The sequence below is a fragment of the Saccopteryx bilineata genome, chromosome 3 (genome assembly GCF_036850765.1).
Source record: "Saccopteryx bilineata isolate mSacBil1 chromosome 3, mSacBil1_pri_phased_curated, whole genome shotgun sequence".
In the NCBI taxonomy this organism is placed as follows: Eukaryota; Metazoa; Chordata; class Mammalia; order Chiroptera; family Emballonuridae; genus Saccopteryx; species Saccopteryx bilineata.
The window spans coordinates 33,711,114-33,737,618 of NC_089492.1; the positions used below are offsets into that span (position 1 = coordinate 33,711,114).

At 42.3% G+C, this 26,505-nt stretch overlaps 1 protein-coding gene across 6 annotated transcripts in view; it reads left to right on the forward strand.

Moving 5' to 3' along the window:
• The window catches only part of NCALD (neurocalcin delta), a 456,249-nt gene that overhangs the window by 230,512 nt on the left and 199,232 nt on the right, over positions 1-26,505 (forward strand). The window contains exon 1 of one of the 6 annotated variants that reach the window (XM_066265929.1): positions 476-516. The exons of the other annotated variants lie outside the window; for them this stretch is intronic. The gene's annotated coding sequence lies outside the window, so the exon portion shown is untranslated. Of the gene's footprint in view, positions 1-475; positions 517-26,505 lie in introns of those variants that run through there. 6 annotated transcript variants of the gene reach the window in all.

A 26,505-nucleotide genomic window follows, 5' to 3' on the forward strand; every position in this document is an offset into this window, starting at 1 on the left:
TCAACCTTGGCTGCATAATAGAATCTCCTGGGAAACCAGTTAACAAAGAAACAGACAATGTCCAGGCCTCACCTAAGAGATTTTGATTCAATTTGCTTTGAGGAAAATCTAAGTATTGTTTTGTTTCATTTGCTTTTTTGTTTTTGTTTTTGGTCTCCAAGCAATTCTAAAATTTAGGCAAGATTAAGAACCTGTACTTGTGACTTTGTCCTTACTAAGAACAATGTAGCTGCTATAATTCTGTTTGTAGCACTCTACTTTCTGGCTGTTACTTCCTATATTTCTAAATTAAGCCCCTTAGAACCCCATTGCCACATTTTTGCCAACTAGGACTTCTGATCCATTGACTTCAACTTTCAGCTTGAGGAAATGCCCACTATTTCCTCACCTCCATCCATTGTCTATTCTAGTAATCCTTTCTTTTCATTTAATTTATTCATTTTAGAGAGGAGAGAGTGAGAAAGAGAAGGTGGGGGAGGAGCAGGAAGCATCAACTCCCATGTGTACCTTGACCAGGTAAGCCCGATGTCTTGAACCAGTGACCTCAGTGTTCCAGGTCAACACTTTATCCACTGCACCACCACAAGTCAGGCTCTAGTAATCCTTACTTTGCGTATTTCTTCATGTATTTCACCCAACAAACTCCAACCCTGATTAAACTGAAGATAGACTGAGTCTGGCTGGAAGAAACCATGCAGCCAGCGGAGTGATTTACTGAATGAAGATCATGACCGCAAACCTTAAGCAGGAGATGCCATCTGGGAACCCTACCGGTCACCCTAGTCATTTCACTCTCTTACTCCCCTGAATTTTTTTTACCCCTTTCCTCTTTCTTTCTCAAACCTCAAAACATCCCTCTCTGCACTCTCAACTGAAGATCCTGCTTCCCTCACTGAGATGGGGCAAACAATCAGAAGAATATACCTACAGGTTCCTATTACAAAATCTGGTCACCTACCTGCCTCTGGACCTATACGTGCTTCCTTCCTTCTTGTTAGCTGAGATGAACTGTCCCTGCAACTAATTAAAGCCTGCATTCCCACGGGCCCTGCATCCCGTATTCTTTCCTGCTCAAGACTGGGCTTCTGTAACTGACTTTCTAATTACTCCTGCTTCATCAATTTCCTGCTCTTCCTTGGATCATGAGAGAGTCGTGATTCTACAAGCTATAGCCCAATTTCTCTGTTCCCCTTTATGGAAAAAGAGGTGCCTCCCCCATGTTTCTCTTTGAACTACTCAACCCAGAATTCCATTCTCACTACTCCACCAAAACCAAGGTCACCAGTGACATTCGTGCTGCTAACTCCGATGATCAGTTCTCAGTTCTCATCCTCCCGGGTATTTTAAGAACATTAGGTGCCACACTCACCACAATCGTTCCCTTCCGGTTTTTTATATTCCTTTAACATTTTAATCACGTGTTTTCTACAGTGGACTTTAAACTCTTTACTTTTATACTAGATTCATCATACTCTTATTTGGCTGCTTGGTTTCATGAGAAGAGCATCTAACTGTCATACTTCAACTTAAATTTTTGTTTCTTGAAATTAAGTTATGCTATTAAATCAATGGAATCCTGTCCCCCTAGGTCAGTGCTCTGGGAATGCTGGCTAAATTTGGGGATGACCAAATTATTTTGAGAATATTGCGCTTTCTCCTGTGTCATCATTATATCTTATTTGTCTGAAATTCTTTACCTATTTCTATTTTTTTACCTTGTAGCTTTCACAACACTTTGTCTACTTCTTATTACTGTTGTCTCTTTGAGGTAGTAGTCGCTCCTTTGTTTTAAGCTTCTTTATTCCCACTAGTTCTTTAACTATTCTCACTAGTTCATCTGCTTCCAGATTGCCTTTATTCTTCTTGGGATCTTTAATCTAAGACTTCTACGACAAATTTCTTATATATAGTCTCTTACTTAAATTTTTTTCCCTTCTTCCCAGCCAGCTTGCCCCACTGTTGTTCTTTTTTTTTTTTTTTTTTTTTTTTTTTTTTTTGTATTTTTGTATTTTTCTGAAGCTGGAAACGGGGAGACAGTCAGACAGACTCCCGCATGCGCCCAACCGGGATCCACCCGGCACGCCCACCAGGGGCGACGCTCTGCCCCTCCGGGGCGTCGCTCTGCCGCGACCAGAGCCACTCCAAAGCCTGGGGCAGAGGCCAAGGAGCCATCCCCAGAGCCCGGGCCATCTTTGCTCCAATGGAGCCTCGCTGCGGGACGGGAAGAGAGAGACAGAGAGGAAGGGGGGAGGGGTGGAGAAGCAAATGGGCGCTTCTCCTGTGTGCCCTGGCCAGGAATCGAACCCGGGTCCCCCCGCACGCCAGGCCGACGCTCTACCGCTGAGCCAACCGGCCAGGGCCTTGCCCCACTGTTCTTGTGGTGAATTTCCCCTTGCTTTAGCTCTGCCTCAGTCTGAGGAGGACGGTCCAAGATGATTCTTATCTTCTCACAGCGTGTTTAAATCTTCTCTCTTTTCTTTCGCGGCAGCTTGTAAAGCCTATTTTTGTCTCCGGAGTTTAAAAAACCTGACACGTAGGCATGGTTCTCGTTCCCTTCTCGGTGCGGCCTCAACATGCTGCCTGCACTTCTTTACTTCCATTTACTTCTCAGCCCTTCGCAATCTGGGTTTTACTTTTATAATCTAATAAAACCGCTCGGAGAAAATCCACTCATGACTTGCTCTCGCCCCTTTCGGTGCTTATCTTTTTCAACTCCCTCCTTCCCGAAGCGCTCTGCCCTCGTGGATACCCCAGTGCCATTTTTTTTTCAGGCTTCCCTTCAGCTCCTCTCTTCTTTTCAGAATGATTTGTGGGGCTGCTCTTGGACTCCTCTCCAGGAGTCTGCGCTTGCGCCTTTCTTCTTCTCACCCGGCACAAGCTTCCACGGGAACTCGTCCATCATATTCATTTCAGCACTCCCATGACTGTGCTATTTCCCCTACCTTGAATACCCCCCTTTCTCTCCCTCTGCTCCTCATCTTTCAAAACTCATTCTAGTTATTACTCCCTCCAGCAAGGCTGTCTTCCGTCTTTAGGTTCCATCAACTGTCCCCCCACCATGCCTCAAGGGTACACTTGTTGACACCGTTATTGTACCATGCATTACATTATGACGAAATGATCTGTGACCTCCTTAAGAGTAGGAACTATGACTATTTTTTTATCCTTGTTCCTAATACAGGACTGAAGAGCTTTCTTTAAGACTTGCCTTTCTCTGAAGGAGACATAATCCTCTTCATCATCTAGCTGAGATTGTATTTCAATTCAAGAAAAAAAAATTAAATTATACTCTAGAGAATCACAACTTGTTTTGCTAACCATTTATGGATCTCTGCTAGTTCTATCATTTGCTGGTTCTATCAAAGTCACTAGCATACATTTAGGTAATGTCGCTGTGGTTTGAGTTCAGCCATCTCCTATGTGCTGATTGATGACTCCTAAATCCTTCTCTGTAGCCCCTCCTACTGTTCCAACCCGATTGTTTCTGCACGCCCTACCCCTGGCATGCAAGCATTTCTTGTCCGCATGGTACAGAGTGTCTGTTGCCTAGATGTCTCCAACAGAGAGGAGATGACATTCACCATTGACGAGGAGGGAGCTAAGCGCACATCCTGCATTTAGAGGTAGTGTATCATTTGGAGGAGGGGAGCAAGGTGGGTGCTGGCGAGGTCAGGGTAGAGAAGAAGTGGCAGGATGAGAAGGTGGTTGTGTCAGTTCCCTACAGCTGTTATAGCAAAAAACCCATAAACTTAGAGACTTACAACAACACAGATTTATTCTCGTATAGTTCTGGGGATCAGGCATCTAAAGCCAGTTCCAGTGGGCCAAAGTCAGAGTGTCCACAGGGCTGGTTCCTTCTGGAGGCTCTGAGGGGAGAATCCATTTCCTTGCTATTTTCAGCTTTGAGAGGTCGCCTGCATTCCCGGACTCCTAGCTCATCACTCCAATCTCTGCTTCCACTACCTTCTCCCTTAACTCTGACCCTCCTGCCTCCCTCTCATAAGGACCTTTATGATTACATTGGGCCCACATGGTAATCTGGGTTCATCTCTCCATCTCAAAATCTTTAATTTAATCATATTGGCAATGTCTCTTTTGCCATATTAGGTAACACTGAGAGGTTCTGCGCATTAGGGCTTGGCCATATTAGAGGGGCCATTAGTCAGCCTACAATAGTAGTCCTGAATTAGGGTAGAGATACAAGACTTGTAGTGGAAAGAAATCCAGAATCTTTGATTTTTAACAGGTGTGAAGGTCAAGGTGTGTGTGTGTGTGTGTGTGTGTGTGTGTGTGTATGTGGTGGAAGAAAATTGTTGCTATTAATGCTATTTCTAGGTAATAGGAAACTAATAATGCCAAGGGAAAAATTCTAGATTGTTTTTTGTGTAAAAGTAATAAACCGTAGAATCACTTACATGAACTGCCTGGGATATGCCTAAATATCTGACAGCAAATTACTATTCCTTAACTACTTAACTGGTAGAGTATCATCATTCAAGTTTCAGTTTATTATAGTATGTTCAGTGTCTGCTCCTTGCCTTAACAAAGCAAGGGGTGTCAGTGTCAGTAGCTCTGGTGAGTTCTGTTAATGGGGGCTTTGAGACTGGACTGCAGGGCTCTGAACAAAGGAAGGGAGAGTTATTTATAGCTTTCTTTTTTCTCATGCATCTGTTTCTCTAGAGGGAGCATGGTTAAGGGAAATAACTGGATAATTTAAAAATGGGAAGAAAGTCCTTCATTTGAGAAACATGACAGCCACATAAAACACGTACACTGAGACAGAATGTCTGCTAACGAGCAAAGGGAAGGAAAAGAAAAGGATCACTGGGAGATATCTTTGTTTGGCTTGTCCCCAGCAGCATATTTTGAGGCAGGGATTTGAGTAAGCAACTGGGGACATGTTTACTGTAGAATGTCTCCCAGCGCAGTGCCTGGAGGGTGACAGGGCATTTTACTGTCAGCTCCCACTCTGCTCTGGCTGAGCACCATCCTGGGCTTTCTCCTCTACTTCCCGGCTGTGCCTGCAGACCACAGGGCCCTGCCGCAGTGGGGGGACCTGGGGCAGAAAGTGGGAGACGGCATGGGCACCCTGCAGGGCACTGTCAGGCCTAGAGGAGTCTGTACTCCTCTTCTCCTCCCCTGCACTCCCCTTTTAGTACAAGAAGTCAAAGTAATGAGCAAGGCATCTGATGTCCTGGCTGCACAGGGACCTGTGCACGGGCCTGCCCTCCCCAGCACGGTGCTGGTGGAGCGTGGTCGAGACTGGGCCATCTGGACTGTTCCCTCAGGCAGATTACATGGAACCAGGGCAGGCAGGATGTGATGCCGGGTGACAGAGGCAAGAGTTCTGGAAAAATCTCTCCTCAAGCGACACAGTGTGTAGTGAGGACCCTGTGGTGGCCATCTCTATATCAAGAGAAAGATGCCAAGTGCTACTGATGGGACAGACCTGAGCTTTGCGTTAAACAGGTGCGGGGTTACACCCCATTAATACAGCTGTCACCTCCCCAAGCCTCTGTTTCCCTTTCTGTGAAAGAAGAACAATGATTTCTAATTTTTAGGACCGTAAGGTGAAGTGGAAGAGATGCTGTATGTCAAGTGCTTGCACAGTGACTGAGACGTCCCTGGTCCCCACGAAGGAGAGCACTGTAGTGCTTGTACTGAAAGGAAAATGAAAAAGACACACCCCTCCCAAAGAAGAAGAAAGAAAGCAAAAAAGAAGAAGAGAAGGTTATTATTTGTCACTTAAGGCATCTGTTACTAGATTAAGTCACAGATATGCGTATTTCTTGCTAAATAATGTCTGTGACAGTTTCACAGATCATGACATGAAGGCAAGCGTGGGTTTACCTTGTGTCCCTTGTTCAGATTTCTTCCTGGGCCCCCTCACTTCCTTGGGAATTGTCTGGCAGAGTTCTGACTTCAGATGCACACTTCTCAGTTCAGGGTGGTCGATGGGCTGCTGATGTGGCCGCCAGCCTTGGAACAGATGCCTGGCCTCATCCTCTGAGAGAGTCTCAATGTCTTATCCAGACCAGAGAGGAGTGAGCTGCTCTAGGTCACCAGCCTGGAAAGTCTTGTGTAAAGTCCAAACGACTGTTTGGCAGCAAATGGCCTTTTCACCTTGGAGCGAACATTTGCTTGTCCACTGATCTTTGAAATAGCGATAATTGATATTTAATCTGCCATGGGCCGGCTGACCCCAAAGCCTATAAAGTTGGTGGAATGGTTCAGGCTGGCCTCAGGCTCAGCCACCAGAAACAGCAGTGCTGGGGACACAGCCTTTTCCTCCCGATTATGTGACACTGATAAAGAGCTTCTAGTTCAGAAGTTAAAGTCACTGGTAATCCCCCACTATCCGAAGAAGATATACACGCTTTGCAATAAGAAACAAATATGGGCTACCAGATCTGCAATGTCAGCGTTTCTCTGGAATGGTAAAAGCTGAGTCATGGCCAAGGTACTTACTGTGCTGGCTGCAGAGGGAACGCCCCCCCCCCCCTCCAAGCACACACACGCACACACTGTGTGCTGATGAAGGACTGAAGGATGGTTTGCACTCGGCTATTTTGATCGCTGTCTGGAGGAGATATTCTGAGACTCCAGTGGGGAAGATGTTGCTACTCGCCCCCTGCACAGCTTTCCCGCGTTCCCTGTTCCCCGTGAGAGGCAACACATTTTGGTGGGTCCGAGTCAGAGACCCAAGTTCTCTGACTTATTAAACTAGGAGCATGGAACCTCTCTGCTTCCTGTGTGGGGTGATGTTGGAGGAAGAGGACTCTGATCATGGGGACAGGACAGACTTGGAGGCGGGGACACACAGGGCCAAGCCCACTGTGAGCTCGGAAGCTTAAGGCAACCATAGCACATGGCCATCCATTTTTGTAAGATTTTCAAAAGAAAGAGCTTTTGACCATAATTGGTTAAGAGCACTGTTTCTTTCCCCTGCGCTGAGTTTACCCTCATATGGTGAGGCGGTAGAGCAGTTGGAGGGATCTTGGGATCAGTGTAAAGGGGAAATGGGTTGGGGATACATTTTTGTGTGGGTTTCATAAGGTAGATTTATGTTATTTAAGGTCATTTCCACATAAACATACATGTTTCTGCTAGTCAGTAAAATGCTATTATGCTAAACAATTAAATTTTTGAATGTCTATAATTAATTTTCTCATTCTAAAAATATTCACATCATATTTAATTCTGTATTATATTTTATACTTTTTGGAAATGAGCCTATAATTGTTATAAGTTCAAACACCACAAACCTAGATCTGCTGTCCCATCCCCAAAGAAATAACCTTTCCTCCCTCCCTCCCTCCCTCCCTCCCTCCCTCCCTCCCTCCCTCCCTCCCTCCCTCCCTCCCTTCCTCCTTTCTTCTTTCTTTCTTTTTCTTCCTCTTTTCCCCTCCTCTTTCTCCTCCTCTTCTTCCTTTAGGGGTGAGGGCTTTACAATATTTACATGAATTTATGAATCCTTCTCCCTACTTCACTTTCTAATATAATCAGGGAGAAAACATTTCATGTCTATAATGGATTACATAAAATTTTATAGAATGGTTGACAACCCAACCGCCATGTTAGAGGCTATTCCCATACAAAAGTGTGTTCTGAGTTCTGATCTGCCAACTTGGAAGGACCTTCTGGATCATGACTGTCTCCTACTTCTACTCACCATTCCAAATCATCCCCTATCCTCCTGTAAGGACAGCCTGTACTCCTGCCTTTTCAAGCCAGTCTCCCAGGACGCATTTCCCACAGCTCTGTCTTTGCATTTAATATTTCTTGCTTAGCTTCTCTTTATTCTTCTTATACTAAGAATGCTAACACTAAACTGTCGGGTTTTTTCATCCCAAGTCAATAATAACTAATATGCTAATGTTTAGGGGAAAGTTTCAAGAGGCAACCACACTGAAAATTGTAAGAAATAAAGTCTTGGAATTAAATAAAGAGATAGGAGTAGAAAAAAACACAGAAAAATAAAAAAAATAAAATAAAAAAATTACCCAGTGTGCTGAACCAGGGTCCATTTCATAGAGGAGCAGACGGGTGTTTGCATGCTAAGTGCCTGAAGGCAGCCTCATGGAGTCACTGGTGTGCAGAATGGTTAACACTACATTGGTAAACAAAGGGCAGGAAATTTGAAAAATTCTCATCCAAAGGGGTATATATGATAAGTTTTAATTTTTCAAAGGTCTCTGTGGTCTAGGACAGTGGTCCCCAACCTCTGGGCCATGGACCGGTACCATGGTCTGCAGAGAAAGAATAAATAACTTACATTATTTTCGTTTTATTTATATTTAAGTCTGAACAATATTTTGTTTTTTAAAAATGACCAGATTCCCTCTGTTACATCCGTCTAAGACTCACTCTTGACACTTGTCTCGTAAGTTTGACAATTATATTTAAAAATATCGCAGTTTTTATGCCGGTTGCATAATTTTATTTTGTGCATTTATCCGTCCCACCCTAAAGGCCGGTCCATGAAAATATTTTCTGACATTAAACCAGTCCGTGGCCCAAAAAAGGTTGTGGACCACTGGTCTAGGAGGCTGACTTTTTATGGCATACATCATTCTTCAGTATTGTTGATCAAACAAGATGGTATTTTATTAAATTGATGGCTTCGGGGAGAGTGTACCTAAAGGTCAGGACAAAATTTTGGAGTCAGACTAGCTGGGTCATAAATCCTAGTTCTTCCTCTGCTTAGCTATTGGATCTCTGAGCTTCATTTCCCTCAGGCATATAATGAGGGTCATAATCTCCACCTCATAAGATCTTGGAGAGATTGTTCATTTTAAAATTGGTCTTTGTTAAGAATTCACTAAAACAGATGCTGTGTGAGGCTTTTTGAAAGGTCATTTTTTTTTTTTTTTTTTAGTCTGTTACTGGCTTGTCATTCAAATTGCATCCCTGACAGATTTCCAACCTTGTGAGTGCTTCAGCATGAAACAGACAGAAAAATATGCCTTAAAATATTTTCCTTCTTGTTTTTATAAAGTTCATTTTCTTTAACATTTTCTTATGGGAGTAACAGGAGAATAGTGCACTCAGAATAAAACAGACTCCCACCGGGCCCGCCCCCGCAGTCGGTTTGGTACTGCTCCCCTCTGCTGACATCTCCCTGCCTTTTCGCACTGCTGTTCCCTCTGCTTACACTCTTCACCTCAGATGCTTGGCCAGATTGGCTCCTTCTCACTTTTCACTTCTCAGCTTAGAAGCTGCTTTCTCAGAGTCTTTCCCCTCATAGAGACCCTTCTCTGCCCTCACACAACAGTGTGACTTGTTACATCCACGCCTGTGTTCACCGCCCGTTCCACCGCTTCCCCCTCCAGATCGGCCGCTCCCCGAGGGCAGGGGCGTGGCTGGTCTGATCTGCCGGGCACTCCTTGTGTCCGCACGGAGACTGGCACATTCAGGTCCTCACACATTTTCTGAATGCCTGATGATAAATAAATTGGGGAAAAGGTAAAATGAGGTGGGAGAGAGCGTTTGGATGAGTGGCAGAGGAGGGCAGGGTGAAGACCAATGACTGGGACCTCCTACCTGGTGGGTGACGATGGAAAACCAGCAATCATGAGAAGAAGAGAGGAAGCCGGGGGGGGGGGGCAGAGCAGGGCCAGTGTCTGCTATGTGAAGAGAGGGTTTGGAACCACCTGGTTGGGGGGTTGGTTTTAGCAGTTGACAGATCTAATTTCCTTGTGTGGTATAGAAAAGACAAAAAACTCGTAAGACAATTTGGAAGGGGGGAGGAGCAGCCCTGGATTGTGACCATGGAAACTAGTGCTGCTACCCTTAATTCTCCCGTTTCCTGGAGACCCAACCCCCACCTAACCCCTCACCCCAACCTCCCTGACCCTGTCACAACGCCAGTTATTTCCGGTTATCACACACTTTTGTTTCCAGGAGGACAGTGGAGAGAAGTTGTTAAGATTTTGGTCTCTGGAGCCAAATGATGGCCCTGCCACTGGCTAGAGAGGGGCGTTGGACGTGTTGTTCACCTTTTGTAAGCCTTGATGTGAATAGGTACTCACAGAGATGGTTCTAATGATTAAATTAGATAACTCTCATGTAGAACTTAGCTCAGTACCTGCATATGGTTGGTTAGTGTTCAATAAAATTTCTTTATTGTGGGTCCTTCCACACCACATTCATCTTTTAATCAGCCCCTGTGGTCACAGAGAGCTTTGGATGTAATTAACAGAAATAAACTGAGCCAACTGGAGTCAGAAAAAGTGTTTATTGGAAGGATATTAATAGTTTAAAGAACTGAGTGGAGACAGGACTTGGGGAAGATGAAGACCAGGACAGTGTGGTGTCAGAAGCAAGAACATGGGAACCATCCTCTGAGGGTCACCACTAATGATAGCACAGTGACTTGGGGTTCAAGGTCCAGGAGCAGGTCAGCTGGCCCCGCTTGTGTTTGGGCCCTCCCCTGTGGTCAGGTGAGCAGGTGTTTGGGTTTGGCTGCCCCACCCAAGCCACATGGAGCATAGGGACACTTCCACAAAGGCAAGATGCCAAGCAGACAAGACTAACCTGTACTCTACAGACCTTACACGACTCCTGAGGACCTGCTGAGAAATTATTCTTGACCAAATTTCAACTTCTTCTTTGTCAAAATTTAATTGCCTTTTGTAATAACCCAATATCGTTTCCTCTCATCTTTCCAGATAATCTTTCTGTGTTTTGAATGACTTCTATAATATTTATTGACTCATACATTCAGTTAGTAAACAAATATTTATTGAGTAGTTACTAGTTGTAATGTTCTGTTCTGAGGGCTGGTTTACCTCAGTGAACCGAAGAAACCCCATGTCTTTAAGCACTTACTTCCTATTGGAGGAGACAGACCTGCGCGTACGTACACCTGCGCGTACGTACACCTGCGTGCGTACCCTTACATGTGTATGTGTGTGTGTGTGTATACACCTGCACGTATGTACACTCGTACTAGCTCAAAGTGTTATGTCCTGAAACCATTGACCTAATAGCCCTTTAGGGTTAATATTCCTGAGTAATATAACTTTATTGTGTCACTTGAATTTATGTCCCAAACCATGAACTGTTCTTTATCCTAGTGGTATTCATTGTCCGAGGTATTCATTATTATTAAGCAAATAAATATATGATATCAAGTGGCAATTGTTCTAATGACCAAGTGCTAATAAAGAAAACTGTAACACAAGGAAAAGCCAAAACAGGAATGTGTGAGCATATTGCTCAGATTGGGTATTCATGTTTACATGAGTCTATTATTCTGTTCACATTCTTTAAAAAATTCTTTTTTACTACAATTGAAACAATCTAATATTAGCTTCAGATGTATAATATAATGTTTCAGCATTTATATACCTTACAAAGTGATTACCACAATAAGTCTAGTAACTATTTGTCACCATACATAGTTAGTAAGGTATTACTGACTTTATTCCCTATGCTGTATATTATATCCCTTGAGTCAACTGTTTACATTTGATTACTTTTTTTGTTTATTTGTCTGTCATAAATGACTAGTTGACTTCCTTCCCCCCTCCAGGAGTGGGCGCCTTAAAGGTTAATGATGTCGTTTATTTCTAGTTCTCCCCCTTGCATCATGGATGCTGAATAAATGTTTGTTGAATAAATGGATAAACACATCCCTTATAGTATGGCTATTGGATAACTGTGTTTGTCTGCTTCTGAGCCAGTCAGTCATTCTCCCAAGTGGAATATTGCAAGTGGCCTGGGCAGAGGGGAGGATTCCACGTGGGCTCTGCCCTTGTCGATTCTCTGTTAATGTTGTTAACTGACCAGTTGGCTAAATAAGACATTTTTAAAAATTCCTATTAGTCAGTTTCTCTTCTCTGCAATCAAGCTGGTTTCTTGTATTACTGTTTTTATTTTGTCATAACACGCTTTCTGCATTTAAGATCAGCTCTGGGAAAGAGATGAGAAAAATATCAATTCCTCACAGCCTGAGTCACAGAATCATGGCAACAGAATGAATCATAGCTTCTGAAGGAAGCTCAGGACAACACCGAGCCCAAGTGAGTGTGTGCTGAGTATCAGGGGCAATAGCAATGGTTTCTTAAGCGAAGCTGGAATCCTATTAAATCTGCTCCCTCCATACTTACTGCCCATATTTACTAACATGGACAGAACTAGGTAAATCCTCATTGAAGTAGAGTCTAAAAGTTGAAAACAAGACAATGGAATGCTTTTAATTATTTTTGTTAATTAGTTGTGTGAACCAGAGCAGCGTTGATTGAACGATGTTCAGACATAGCCTCCACTCTAGCTTCATTCATGACTTTTCACTTCACAGCAATGAACGGCTGCCCTCAACACAGCTCTCTGGCTGCGGGGGTAGCTGTGTTTATAAACGGTCAGCTGTGTTGTGAATATATTTAGCTTATGCTAAATGCCCCTGAGAGGATGAATATCATCTGTTTCTAGTTTGTGTTTTGGAGCATGGTATATATATTTTTTTCAGATGATCTGTTTCCACTTCCTGAGAAAAGTTAGGGTTGCATTCTAAAATTCACATTGTTAGACTTATTAATTTAAATCTAATTAAAATGAAATGTAAAGAACTATAGAGCTCTAGTTACAAGTACTAGTAAGAATATACAGCTCAGTGAAAGTGACATGTTTAGGGTAAAATAATAGATACCAACATGAGACCAGAAACCATTTCATTAATTATTAACATGACTGGATGACATGGCTGATCAATAGGATAGTTAGAACCCCTGCTTGAATGGTATTGTAACTATACAGTATTTTCATATAACATTTAAAACTTTTCAAAGCAAATTTTATCCAATCTTTTTCAGATTTTCATTTTATAAACCTTAAAATGCATCTATGCAAACCAAAATAATTTATAGTAACTATTTGAAGCACTGTCCCTATTAAAAGAGGATTTACTTTAGGCTTCTGAAAAGGCAAATTTGGCCAGATGTATTTATTTATTTGTTGAAATATCATAAACTTCCTGATAGAGGTTATCATGGAAAAGTAAAGATCAGCTTGAAATCGAGGTCAGAAGGGGATTTTGGTGACCCCCCGCCCTTCCTGTGTGTAGAGACTGCATGAGGGCAAGTGTCTGCTCCGGAGTCAGCCACTGTTACCTAATGGCGGTGCTCAGGTTAGACCCACCATCCTCACTTTCACTCCTGTGTTCTTTCTACTTTATCTCATCTGAAAATGGTTATTAAAATTGTCAAGATACATACAGGACCTACAAAATTTCTCTTATGAACATAAGTTTCGATGTAAGCAGCTATTATATGGGATGGGCAAAAGTAGGTTTACAATTGTACAACTAAATAATACAATATTTATGAATAAATAACAACGCAAGAATAAACTCTGTGTTTCATGTACTCAAACTGTAAACCTACTTTTTCCCATCCTTGTATAAACAACAAAATATACCTGTTGATTATTTATACTTGCATTCCTACATGTCTGTGCCCCTCCCACCCCACCTCCATCATTTTAGTATCAATCTCTGAGAAAAAATAGGTAAGATAGGTTGTGTTTCAATGCACTTCTGTGAGCAGATCAATGACACTTGTCCAGTGGCATAGAGGACAGACAGAGCTTTAATACCCACGTGTGATGTCCTCTTTCCCCGTCTCACCCAGCTGACTTAGATGCCATCTCACAAGCCTGGTCTTCAATGGCCTGTCCACTCAGATCCAAGAGAAAGCCTTTGGGATCCTGTATCAGATCAGCTCTAAGAATTGCCCATTTATTCAACTTGCCATTTTAACCAAGCACCTGTTTGCTTGTTTTTCCTTTTCAATTAAATCTGAAAGTCTGAAACAAAGTTCACTACAGACAGTATACTATAAAATGTAAAACAATTTGAATTCGCATTGGCTTGACTCCATATACTAATAATGAAAACCCCTAAAATATCACTTTTCAATTTGTAATATGTTTGTCAACAAAGTAACTATAAGATAAAGGAAGATATATACAAATCATTTCACAGATTTTTTTCAGCTAAAAACATTATGCTTGGAAAGATTACATTTTACTATGCTAAAATCTCTTCTAAATATCTATATTATTATGAGTAAGAAAAAATAGGAACATGTCTCAGATTAGAATTCTTATATTGCTGTAACCAAAAATAACATAATAACTATGATTTGTGAAACATCCAAAAGTTAGATAACTTGCCTGAGGTTCTTATCACTGAAATAAATTGCCTCTAAGTCTATGTTCAAAGGGACAAATCTGTTAAGTTTTGGTAAAGCTCCTAGTTCTGCTTTACCTATATTTAATCCTCTGTTAAATGCTGAGCAGAATATGAATCCTTGGTATATTGACTGAGATGCATTTTGCAATGATTGGTACATCATCAAATACACAGGAATTGGTATTTGGTTTTTTTTCTAACATGTCAGTTGGAACACCTTTTCTTTGAATTATTACAATTGATTTTTGTTAATAAAAAAAGGAGGATATTTAGAAACTCAGACAATTACATTCTTTTTGGTATTTTATTTCTAATAAGAGGGACACTCTACTATTTAAGAATTCAATGATATAAGTTGAGACTGTATTTTTTTTAACAGGTTTTCCAAAAGGGCTTTGACCCTGCTGATAGTCTAGTTAGATTGTCTAGACTGGTGCTCCCAGAGGTACCAAAGTGCACTGTTCTCTAAGAGAGGTTATAAATGTCAGAAACAAACTCTGAAGAGACCATCCCCCCTCGTGTCCATTGATGATGCAATTGAAAGGATCACAGCCTTTCCTGGAAGCCTCAGTCAGACATGCTGAGCGAGGCTCCTCACAGGCCAGCCCCTCTGATCGTCTCTTTCCTCTGACCTTTGCATCAAACCAGTACACTATTTCCATTCGTTGACCTATGTTATTGCGACTTTCCACTGTTGCATTAAGGCACTGTCTGCTAATTCCTTTTGGAATGTCCCTACGCTTTGGGACATCCTGAAGGCGGCTCTTTTGGTGCTTGCTTTGAACTGACGAGTGAAGGCTCACGTTCTTGACTGCTCCTTCCCTTGGATCTGTAGCCTATTCCAAGGGGTTTATAAATACCAATAAGAAATCAATAAGTATGATAAATGAGTTTTATAAATACATAAAAAAGTCTTCCTTATTTTTCTAGGGGAGCCCTTTCTGCAGAGCCCCTTCTGCACCCCACCTGCACTCCCTTTCCTGAAGGTGTCATTGACAACTAAAGCCAAGTCATGAGAAGTGGCGCCCTGTCACTACAGTAGGTGGGGACAACGACCTTACAAACTGTCTGTTAAGCCGTCTATTGTGCATTCAGCAGGGTTGTTTTGCCTGTTTTCTTTTAGATCCATCTCAACTTTGGTCTTTCAGAACGACCCACTCATGACAGTCAAAAATAAGTGTACATTTTAATTTTTGTTTCAATCAGCTGTAAATGGAGATTGCAGGTGGGTTTTTTTTTTCCAGTGATTTTCACACGAGAAAATGTCATTCAACTATTTTGTCAGTGAACAGTAGCATAAGGAATGGAAGTTTTATAGATAGGAAAAGATATTAAAACCCCTCTTTAAAATCTGTGGAAGGGATAATGGATAGAAATGCAATAAATAAGGCACTGCCTATCCCCCTTAAATATTACCTGCAGCATAATAAAGTATATTGGCAGCCAGTGAGTAGAACGGTTTTTATTTTTAATTTTGTTAATTTATTTTTTATTTAAGTATAATTGGCTTACAATCTTATACTGCTTATATATATTAGTTTCAGGAGTACAGTATAGTGATTCAACATTTTTCTGTTTTATGCAATGTGATCACCCCACTAACTCTAGTAATCATCTGTCGTGTGTCCACCAGCTTCGCAGCCTCCAGAGTCCTCGCAACAGGCGCACCACAACTGCTCTTTCGTTATTTTCGATTGGGCCACAGCCCAAGATGTGTCTTAAATAGCATTAAGCACCAATTAACATCTAGCAAAGAGTTTGGCGGCACCTACTGAGCACGTAATAGACATTTGTTAGAGAATAAATAGGTGGGGTAATTAATTCATCAATTTCATGCTCTGTGAGGTCCTCACCACCGCGAGGCAATGTGGTTCAATGGTTACTGCCACGAATCTGGAAATGCTTGGAATCGATTTCTGGCTCTTCTACTTAGTAGCTGCATGATTTTGGGAAGATGTCCAAACCTGTTTTTCTGTCCATAAAATTGGGCTAATAATACCACCTATCTTCTTGTAATGAGGCTATTACATGGATTAAATGAATCAAAAATAGTCTCAAAATGCTCTAATTAATGCCTGGCACATAATAATGTCTATAAAAATAATTGTTGAATAAATTAAAATAAATTAAGCAAACAGGGACTTCCAAGGTAACCATGGTAAAAGATTGAAAAACTGGTTCAGCCTGGAAGCAATGACACTCCAGTAGCAATAAACACACCTACCACCCCTCTTGGCTTCTAATTACTATTTCTTAATAAAAGGAACCAGAGCTCTTTGGAGAAATTGCTGATTTAAGACTGTGGCAAGAAAGAAGCAAAATAAGCCTGAAACATTCTATAGTGCCCGAAAGTAAGGGAGTGCTAAAAGGAAAAACAAAAAGCAAACCTCACAGTGGAGAGTGGGACCAATGTGAGTCAAAGGCCATAGGAGCCGACTGCGAGTGCTCCCAGTGCCTGAGGCTGGAACAGCTCAGCCAGAAGTAAATAAATTAGTGCTGGGGGCCTGACCTGTGGTGGCGCAGTGGATAAAGCGTCGACCTGGAAATGCTGAGGTCGCCGGTTCGAAACCCTGGGCTTGCCTGGTCAAGGCACATATGGGAGTTGATGCTTCCAGCTCCTCCCCCTGTCTCTCTCTCCTCTCTAAAATGAATAAGTAAAATAAAATAAATTAAATTAGTGCTGGGATATAACCCAAAGTCTAAAATAAATATCTGCACTGATAAAAGTAAATAATTAAATACATATTTGAAGAGACTACAGAAGTCTCCCATGCAGAATTCCAAATAATGTATGTGGAATACTCTGCTTTTTAGGCATTTCTAAGGGGGGCCTGCACATAGGGCCCCCTTTCATCCCAAGAGTACAGGATTGAAAGAGAGGGTTTCCTTACAATAGGAAACCTGACAAATACAGTGTGTCCGTAAAGTCATGGTGCACTTTTGATCGGTCACAGGAAAGCAACAAAAGACAATAGAAATGTGAAATCTGCACCAAATAAAAGGAAAACCCTCCCAGTTTCTGTAGGATGATGTGGCAGCATGTGCGCATGTACAGATGATGATGTGACACCAAATATACAGCGGAGCAGCCCACGGCCATGCCAGTCGAGATGTGGACGGTACAGAGGAAAGTTCAGTGTGTTCTGTGGCTCGCTAAATTTGAATTCGTGACCATAGTGCAACGTGAATATCGGCATGTTTATAACGAAGCGCCACCACATAGGAATAACATTACTTGGTGGGATAAGCAGTTGAAGGAAACCGGCAGTTTGGTGGAGAAACCCCATTCTGGTAGGCCATCAGTCAGTGATGAGTCTGTAGAGGCTATTCGGGATAGCTACCTAAGGAGCCCTAAAAAATCTGTGCGTGAGCTCACATTGAACTGCACTGAATAGGTATGAAACTGGGAGAGCTTTCCTTTTATTTGGTGCAGATTTCACATTTCTATCGTCTTTTGTTGCTTTCCTGTGACCGGTCAAAAGTGCACCATGACTTTATGAACACACTGTACTACCTCAAACCAGGTGACCAAGGTCAACATCAACAGTGCTCCAGCATAGTGATAGTGGGTATACTTCCTGTAATATGGGAATAGCAATTTGTCTCTGTAGTTTTTCCCTCCAAAACACACAGTCCCAATCTACTCATGAGAGAAACATGAGACATAATCCATAGAGGGACATCTTACACATCACACCTGGCCAGTAGTCCTCAAAACTGTCAAGGTCACAGAAAACAAAAAAAAAGTTTGCCTGACCAGGTGGTGGCGCAGAGGTTAGAGCAGCAGGCTGGGATGCAGAGGACCCAGGTATGAAACCCCGAGGTCACTGGCTTGAGCGCAGGCTCACCAGCTTGAGCCCATGTCATGGCTTGAGTGTGGGATCATAGACATGATCTCATGATTACCGGCTTAAGCCCAGGGTCGCTGGCTTGAGCAAGGGGTCACTCTCTGCTGTAACTCCCCAGTCAAGGAACATATGAGAAAGCAATCAATGAACAACTAAGGTGCCACAATAAAGACTTGATGCTTCTCATCCCTCTCCCTTCTGTCTATCCCTATCTGTCCCTCTCTCTGTCTCTCTTTCGCAAACAAACAAACAAACAAACAAAAGAAATCTGAAAATGTTACAACCAAGAGAAGCTTAAGGTAACATGATAACTAAATGTTATGTGATATTCTGGATAAGATCCTGAAACAGAAAAAAAGACATTAGGTAAAAAACAAGGAAATATAAATAAAGAGTTTGGTTGATAATGATGTATCAACATAAGTTCATTAATTATGAAAAATGTACTATACTAATGCATGGTATTATTAATAGAGAAAACTAGGTATGGAGTATTATAGGAACTCTGTGCACAATAATTCTGTAAATCTAAAACTTTTGCCTGATCTGTGGTGGTGCAGTGGATAAATCATCGACCTGGAACACTGAGGTTGCCAGTTCGAAACCCTGCACTTCTCTGGTCAAGGCACATGTGGGAGTTGATGGTTCCTGCACCTCCCCCTTTCTCTTTCTCTCTCTCTCTCTTTTACTCTCTCTCCTCTCTAAAATATGAATAAATAAATTAAATTAATTTAAAACTGTTTGAAAAGCAAAAGTTTATTTAAAAAAACAATGAAGTACACACATTTAAAAAAGCTGGTTTGCAGGCATACTTCTAATTTTCAAGCACCTATGAAATAACAGTATTTTGAAAATTGTTGAACTCATTTATGTTTTGAGACTCGTACATGGAGAATTCTGCATTAAAGTTTTGATTTGACCTTCAGCCAAAATCTCTAAAGCCTTCTGCTATATTTCTGCAGTCCTCAAAAGGAAGAAGAATATAAGAACTAGCAACACAAAACTTTTTTTGTAAGAATAATTGTTTGCAATTCCCATCAAAATTCCTGGCCCTGGCCGGTTGGCTCAGTGGTAGAGCGTCGGCCTGGCATGCAGAAGTCCTGGGTTCGATTCCCGGCCAGGGCACACAGGAGAAGCGCCCATCTGCTTCTCCACCCCTTCCCCTCTCCTTCCTCTCTGTCTCTCTCTTCCCCTTCCCGCAGCCAAGGCTCCATTGGAGCAAAGATGGCTGGGCGCTGGGGATGGCTCCTTGGCCTCTGCCCCAGGCGCTAGAGTGGCTCTGGTCATGGCAGAGCGACACCCTGGAGGGGCAGAGCATCGCCCCCTGGTGGGCAGAGCATCGCCCCCTGGTGGGCATGCCCGGTGGATCCCGGTCGGGCACATGCGGGAGTCTGTCTGACTGTCTCTCCCCATTTCCAGCTTCAGAAAAAAAAAAAAAATCCGATGACATTTTTTAAAGAAAGGGAGCAAAAAATCATCAGATTTATATGGAACTATAAAAAACCCTGAATAGCCAAAGCAATCCTAAAGAAAAAGAATGAAGCTGGGGGCATTACAATACCTGACTTCAAACTATATTATAGGGCCACGACAATCAAAACAGCATGGTATTGGCAGAAAAATAGACACTCAGACCAATGGAACAGAATAGAAAACCCAGAAATAAAACCACATATATATAGTCAAATAATTTTTGATAAAGGGGCCAACAACACACAATGGAGAAAAGAAATCCTCTTCAATAAATGGTGCTGGGAAAACTGGAAAGCCACATACAAAAGAATGAATCTGGCCCTGGCCGGTTTGCTCAGTGGTAGAGCGTAGGCCTGGCGGCAGAAGTCCCGGGTTCGATTCCTGGCCAGGGCACACAGGAGAGGCGCCCATCTGCTTCTCCACCCTTCCCCCCCTCCTTCCTCTCTGTCTCTCTCTTCCCCTCCCACAGCTAAGGCTTCATTGGAGCAAAGATGGCCCGGGTGCTGGGGATGGCTCTGTGGCCTCAGGCACTAGAGTGGTTCTGGTCGCAACATAGGGACACCCAGGATGGGCAGAGCATCACCCCCTGGTGGGCAGAGCATCTCCCCTGGTGGGCGTGCCGGGTGGATCCCGGTCGGGCGCATGTGGGAGTCTGTCTGACTGTCTCTCCCCGTTTCCAGCTTCAGAAAAACAAACAAACAAAAAGAATGAAACTGGACTACAGTTTGTCCCCCTGTACTAAAATTAACTCAAAATGGATCAAAGATCTAAACATAAGACCTGAAACAATTAAGTACATAGAAGAAGACATAGGTACTAAACTCATGGACCTGGGTTTTAAAGAGCATTTTATGAATTTGACTCCAAAGGCAAGAGAAGTGAAGGCAAAAATTAATGAATGGGACTACATCAGACTAAGAAGTTTTTGCTCAGCTAGAGAAACTGATAACAAAATAAACAGCCAACTAAATGGGAAATGATATTTTCAAACAACAGCTCAGATAAGGGCCTAATCCGAAATATACAAAGAACTCATAAAACTCAACAATAAACAAACAAACAATCCAATAAAAAAAATGGGAAGAGGACATGAACAGACACTTCTCCCAGGAAGAAATACAAATGGCCAACAGATATATGAAAAGATGCTCATCTTCTTTAGTTATTAGAGAAATGCAAATCAAAACTGCAATGAGATACCACCTCACACCTGTTAGATTAGTTATTATTAACAAGACAGGTAATAGCAAATGTTGGAGAGGCTGTGGAGAAAAAGGAACCCTCATACACTGTTGGTGGGAATGTAAAGTAGTACAACCATTATGGAAGAAAGTATGGTGGTTCCTCAAAAAACTGAAAATAGAGCTACCTTATGACCCAGCAATCCCTCTACTGGGTATATACCTCAAAAACTCAGAAACATTGATACGTAAAGACACATGCAGCCTCATGTTCATTGCAGCATTGTTCACAGTGGCCAGGACATGGAAACAACCAAAAAGCCCATCAATAGGTGACTGGATAAAGAAGATGTGGCACATATACACTATGGAATACTACTCAGCCATAAGAAATGATGACATCGGAACATTTACAGCAAAATGGTGGGATCTTGATAACATGATACGAAGTGAAATAAGTAAATCAGAAAAAAACAGGAACTGCATTATTTCATACGTAGGTGGGACAGAAAAGTGAGACTAAGAGACATTGATAAGAGTGTGGTGGTTACGGGGGAGGGGGGAGAGGGAGAGGAAAAGGGGGAGGGGGAGGGGCACAAAGAAAACTGGATAGAAGGTGACAGAGGACAATCTGACTTTGGGTGATGGGTATGCAACATAATTGAACGACAAGATAACCTGGACTTGTTATCTTTGAATATATGTATCCTGATTTATTGATGTCACCCCATTAAAAGAAATAAAATTATTAAAAAAAAAAAGAATAATTGTTATTGGAGTTCAAAGTGGGTGATGATATGTGCATTACTTATTATATAATGCAGGATAACAAATGACCACAAATTGAGTGGCTTGAAACAACATGTCATTATTATCCTATGGTTTCTATGGATAAGGAATCTGGGTGAGGCTTAGCTGGACCCTCTACTTAGGGTCTCACAAAGGTGTAATTAGATTTGGGCTGGGATATGCTCTTTTTTAAAGCTTGGGGTTTTTTTCTTCCAAGCGCATGTGGTTGTTGGTGAAATTAAGGTTTGTGGCCTGAAGTTGTAGAACTAAGGTCCCTTGTTTTCTTGCTGGCTGTCACCTGGGGTGCTCTTATCTCCTAGGTACTGTTCACATTTCTTGCCATGTGGCCACTTGCTTCTCACAGACCCTGTCACAACGTGGCAGCTTCAGGCCAGCGGGAGAATCGTTTACTCCAGCCTGCCAAGGTGGAGTCTTACATACTGTGACCTAATCTTTTGGTGGTGCTGTATTCTAATGGCTAGAAAGAGTCAGGGTTGTGCCTGCTCTCAAGGGGAGGGGATTAGACAAGGGTGTGACTGACTGGGGATCACCTTAGAGTGTGTCTACTGTAACAGGAGAGTTTTGAGACAGATAAAGGCAACTAGGCATTGGGCTCTCTACAGTATATGAGCAAACTAAAGAGGAGGACGAATGGACACGCTTACTTTCAAACAAACGAAGGTTCCAGGTAAATAGATTTCATCCCTGACCCTCTCTCTTGCCCTTCTCCCAACACAAAATTATACTTAAAATACTCCTCAAAGTAATCAAATGAGAGTTTTGATTATTTGAAGGTAAAGTCAGAGAAAAATACATCACCACTTTCTTGACTAGGCCTTTTTTTTTTTTAGCAGTGAGAAAGTTTGCACAAAACAAGAACAAAAACAAAACTGTGTTCTCAACACAATGGCACTAATGTTTATGCACTTTAAGAAACTTCTTTATAAAAATTCAGATAAAATGTTCTCATTTTTAACTTTTCCTGACTTATTTTTTTTTCATTTTGAGATTGTTTAGTTTTTTAATATTTACTTGTTTTAAAAATTCTGTTTACTAATAATTATTAATAGAATGATAATACTTAGGTTGTCGTTCTTGCACTTTACATGATGCTGATAAATTTGTATGTTTTAAATGTATAAAGTATTAATTTTTACCAATTTCTTTTTATGGATTCTGAATCCTTGTCTTTTAAAATATTAAATACAGATATACTGGTATTGTCATTTTGCTCCAGTATTGTAATCACTCCCCAGATTTTAATGAATTCAAAAAAATTTATTTTGATTGTTTCTTAGAACACCGGAAGTCCCAGAAATCCTAACACTGAGGTGGAACTGCATTAACCAAGCTGCTGTGTGCAGCGGGAAAGAAATCCCAAGCGCCCTTTGGTAGAAGGGGTCTGTGCCTAGTCGTGGGTTTAGAGGATGTGATCACTGTGTCTGTGTGTCTCCGTGGAGGTCACTACAAACCTATTAGCAGGCTGAACCACAGAGTTTTGCCATTTATGTCTCAGATATGCAGTCACCTTGAAGGAAACAGGTGACTTATGGAGCTGTAGCTCATTAGCAGCCCAGCTGATATGAAAAGGAAATATACTGCTCACAAAAATTAGGGGATACTTCAATAATGAATATGAAGTGATAAAATATCCCCTAATTTTTTTGTGAGCAGTGGATATGCTGCAGTAATGCAATTAAGAGTTATTCAGCCTGACCAAGTGGTGGCACAGTGGATAGAGCATCAGATTGGAGTGCGGAGGACCTGGGTTCGCAACCCCGAGGTCACTGGTTTGAGCGCGGTGTCCCTGGCTTGAGCATGGAATCATAGACATGACCCCATGGTCACTGGCTTGAGCCCAAGGTTGCTGGCTTGAGCAAGGGGTCACTTGCTCTGCTGTAGCCCCCGGGTCAAGGCACATATGAGAAAGCAATCAATGAACAACTAAGGTGTCGCAACAAAAAACTGATGATTGATGCTTCTCATCTCTCTCCGTTCCTGTCTGTCTGTCCCTATCTGTCCCTCTCTCTGTCTCTCACAAAAGAAAAAAAGAAAAAAAAAGAATTATTCAGAGGAAGGATTTCTTGTGGATCCTCTTTCCTCACTCTTCACCTCTTTTTCAGGTCTCCTCCTGTATATATATATATTTTTCTTTCTTCTGCTTACTCACGACTCAGCCTTAGGCCGTAGTCACTGGTTCCCCGTATGCCAACAGGTACAAAGGGTGGCTATTCAGAATGGTGAGAACATAATCACCTGCTGGTAAAATAACTTCATTTAGCAAATAAAGGTCAAAGCTTGCTTCCTTCCTTCCTTTTTTCTTTGCAGTTGTTTTCTTTGTAAGAATTAAATAAAGGGATCTTTTTAAGAAATACAAAATAAGTTAGAGTAAATAGAAGTAACCTTTCCTGCTTGTGAAGGGAGCATTAAGTGAAAGCCCAGACGAACAGATTTGTCTTTGGTTGGAAGGTCACAGGATAAAGCAATTCTTTATCAGAGCTGAACCCAGTGGAAAGTCTTAGAATTTTCTAAGGTTGTTGGCTCATGGTAGTCATCAGATCTCTTTCCCACAGAAATAATTGAGAGCATTAGATTTGTCTAATGGTTTGATCAGATTTATTTGTCACACGTCTTAGTATCAATATATAAATCTGGTACTGTTAGCAGTTACTGAAATCTTGGATTTGTTTATTATATGAATTTGTTTCTAGATCCTGCTGGCATTATTCTGCATCATGGTGATGAAATCCAGGTTGGATTTCCTTGTGAGGGAGATGTCCTTGTGGGGAGTGCTGCGGTAGCTGTCTTTACTTGGTCCTGGTCTTGGGGCCCTGCGTCCCCAGTGAAGCCGACACACCCTCCCTTCTCCCACACTGAGCTCTCCTTTTTTGAGTTTTTCACTGCACACGTTTCATGCTTGGTCATTCAGGTGTTATCTTATTCACTCATTGTTTGCTATTGGTATCTTTTTCTCTAAAGACACTGTAAGCTCTTTGAGGGCATAGATTCTGTCTTTTTGTCTTTTAGGCTTCCTTCACAATGCTCACGATCCTCCATGCTTCCAACTCTTACAGCTGATCGAAACAGTGTTTTCTCAAACCATGAGAATTGTGTATCTCCCATTTGTCTTGTCCAGAGCTGGGGGCCACCGAGGGGAGGTCAGCCAAACAGAAACATCCACTCCTGTTTTCAGAACCTCCCATCATCCTTTTAGGAACACCTGCCTGTTCCCAGAGCTCCCAGGCTCCTTTTCAGACCTCCCTCCCGGGACTCATTCCCTAAGGCCTTGACCCTCGGTGAGGTCTCCGCTGAGTATGCCCCTCCTAGGGCAATGGTGTGGTAGTGGAGCAACCCTGAAGGCCAGAGAGTCTTGATGCCCAAAGGGATGCACCTCCAGTGCTGAAATTCCAAGCATGTGAGAAGCAAGAGTGGAGATATTTTTAATCCTCATCCTGCCTCCCTGAAATTACACCACACAGGTAGATGCCTCCTCTGCCGCTCACAGGTAAGCCCTGCCTGCGATTATTTTTAAAAAGGCAAATGTTGATCTCTGTTCTTAGAATGTGAGTAACCTAACAGGGGTGTTGGACTACCTGTGTCTACAGAAGCAGACTAATATAGCGTTTAAGAACCTTTTATTGGCCCTGGCCGATTGGCTCAGTGGTGGAGCGTCGGCCTGGCGTGCAGAAGTCCCGGGTTCGATTCCCGGCCAGGGCACACAGGAGAGGCACCCATCTGCTTCTCCACCCCTCCCCCTCTCCTTCCTCTCTGTCTCTCTCTTCCTCTCCCGCAGCCGAGGCTCCATTGGAGCAAAGATGGCCCGGGCGCTGGATATGGCTCCTTGGCCTCTGCCCCAGGCGCTAGAGTGGCTCTGGTTGCAACAGAGCGATGCCCCAGAGGGGCAGAGCATCGCCCCCTGGTGGGCAGAGCATCGCCCCCTCGTGGGTGTGCTGGGTGGGTCCCGGTCGGGTGCATGCGGGAGTCTCTGACTGTCTCTCCCCGTTTTCAGCTTCAGAAAAATACAAAAAAAAAAAAAAAAAAAAGAACTTTTTATTTATTTATTTTTTTGAGAAGCTCAGCTGATCACTTTATTTTGCCACATTGACTTTTCTGTCTATTATTCCTCCAGGAGCAAAGTACTTACCTTACTGAATTTTTAGACTATCTTAATTTTTAAGGTACATGAAATCTTCGTAACTCTTATTGTTTTTTTTCTTGGCTATTCATTCCTGATATTCATCTTTTTTTAAATTTTATTTAGAAAATTAACTTTAACAGGGTGACATTGATCAAGAAGAGTACATAGATTTCAGGTGAACATTTCTATAGCATTTGAACTGCTGATTATGTTGTATACCCATCACCCAAAGTCAAATCATTTTTCATCACCTTGCATTGGTCCCTCTTTATACCCTTCCCCTTCCCTCCCTCCCTCCTCCCCATTCACTTAAGTCCCTCCCCCCACCCACATTCCCTTCCCGCTCCCCCAAGTTCCCTCCCCCTGGTAACCACTTCATTTTTTTCATCCATGTCCATAAGTCTCAGTTTTATATCCCAACTATGTCTGAAATCATAGAGTTCTTAGCTTTTTCTGATTTACTATTTCACTCAGCATAATGTTCTCAAGGTCCATCCATGTTGTCATAAATGTCACTATGTCCTTGTTTAAGAACCTTTCTTATCACCCTTCCAGAGAGCCAATCCTGAGTTTTCCTACTTATCAGCTGTGTGGCACTGCACAAATTTCTAAAATGATCTGAGGCTCCTTTTCTTCATCTATACCACCTGGATAACAGAGCCCATCCTAAGGATGTTATACAAATCCAGTGAGCTAATGTATGGGCCACTCTTGGCACACAGTAAATAGAGATGACATGGGTGCCATTAATAACAGGTAAAGCTAGGAAAGATTATAAGTTCAAACAAGGCAGTTTGGAGGCTGAGGCTGAGAACAGGTACACAGGGCAGGGCAATGATGGAGATGGGGAAGGATGCAGGAGATCTTGCTAGAAAAGGACCT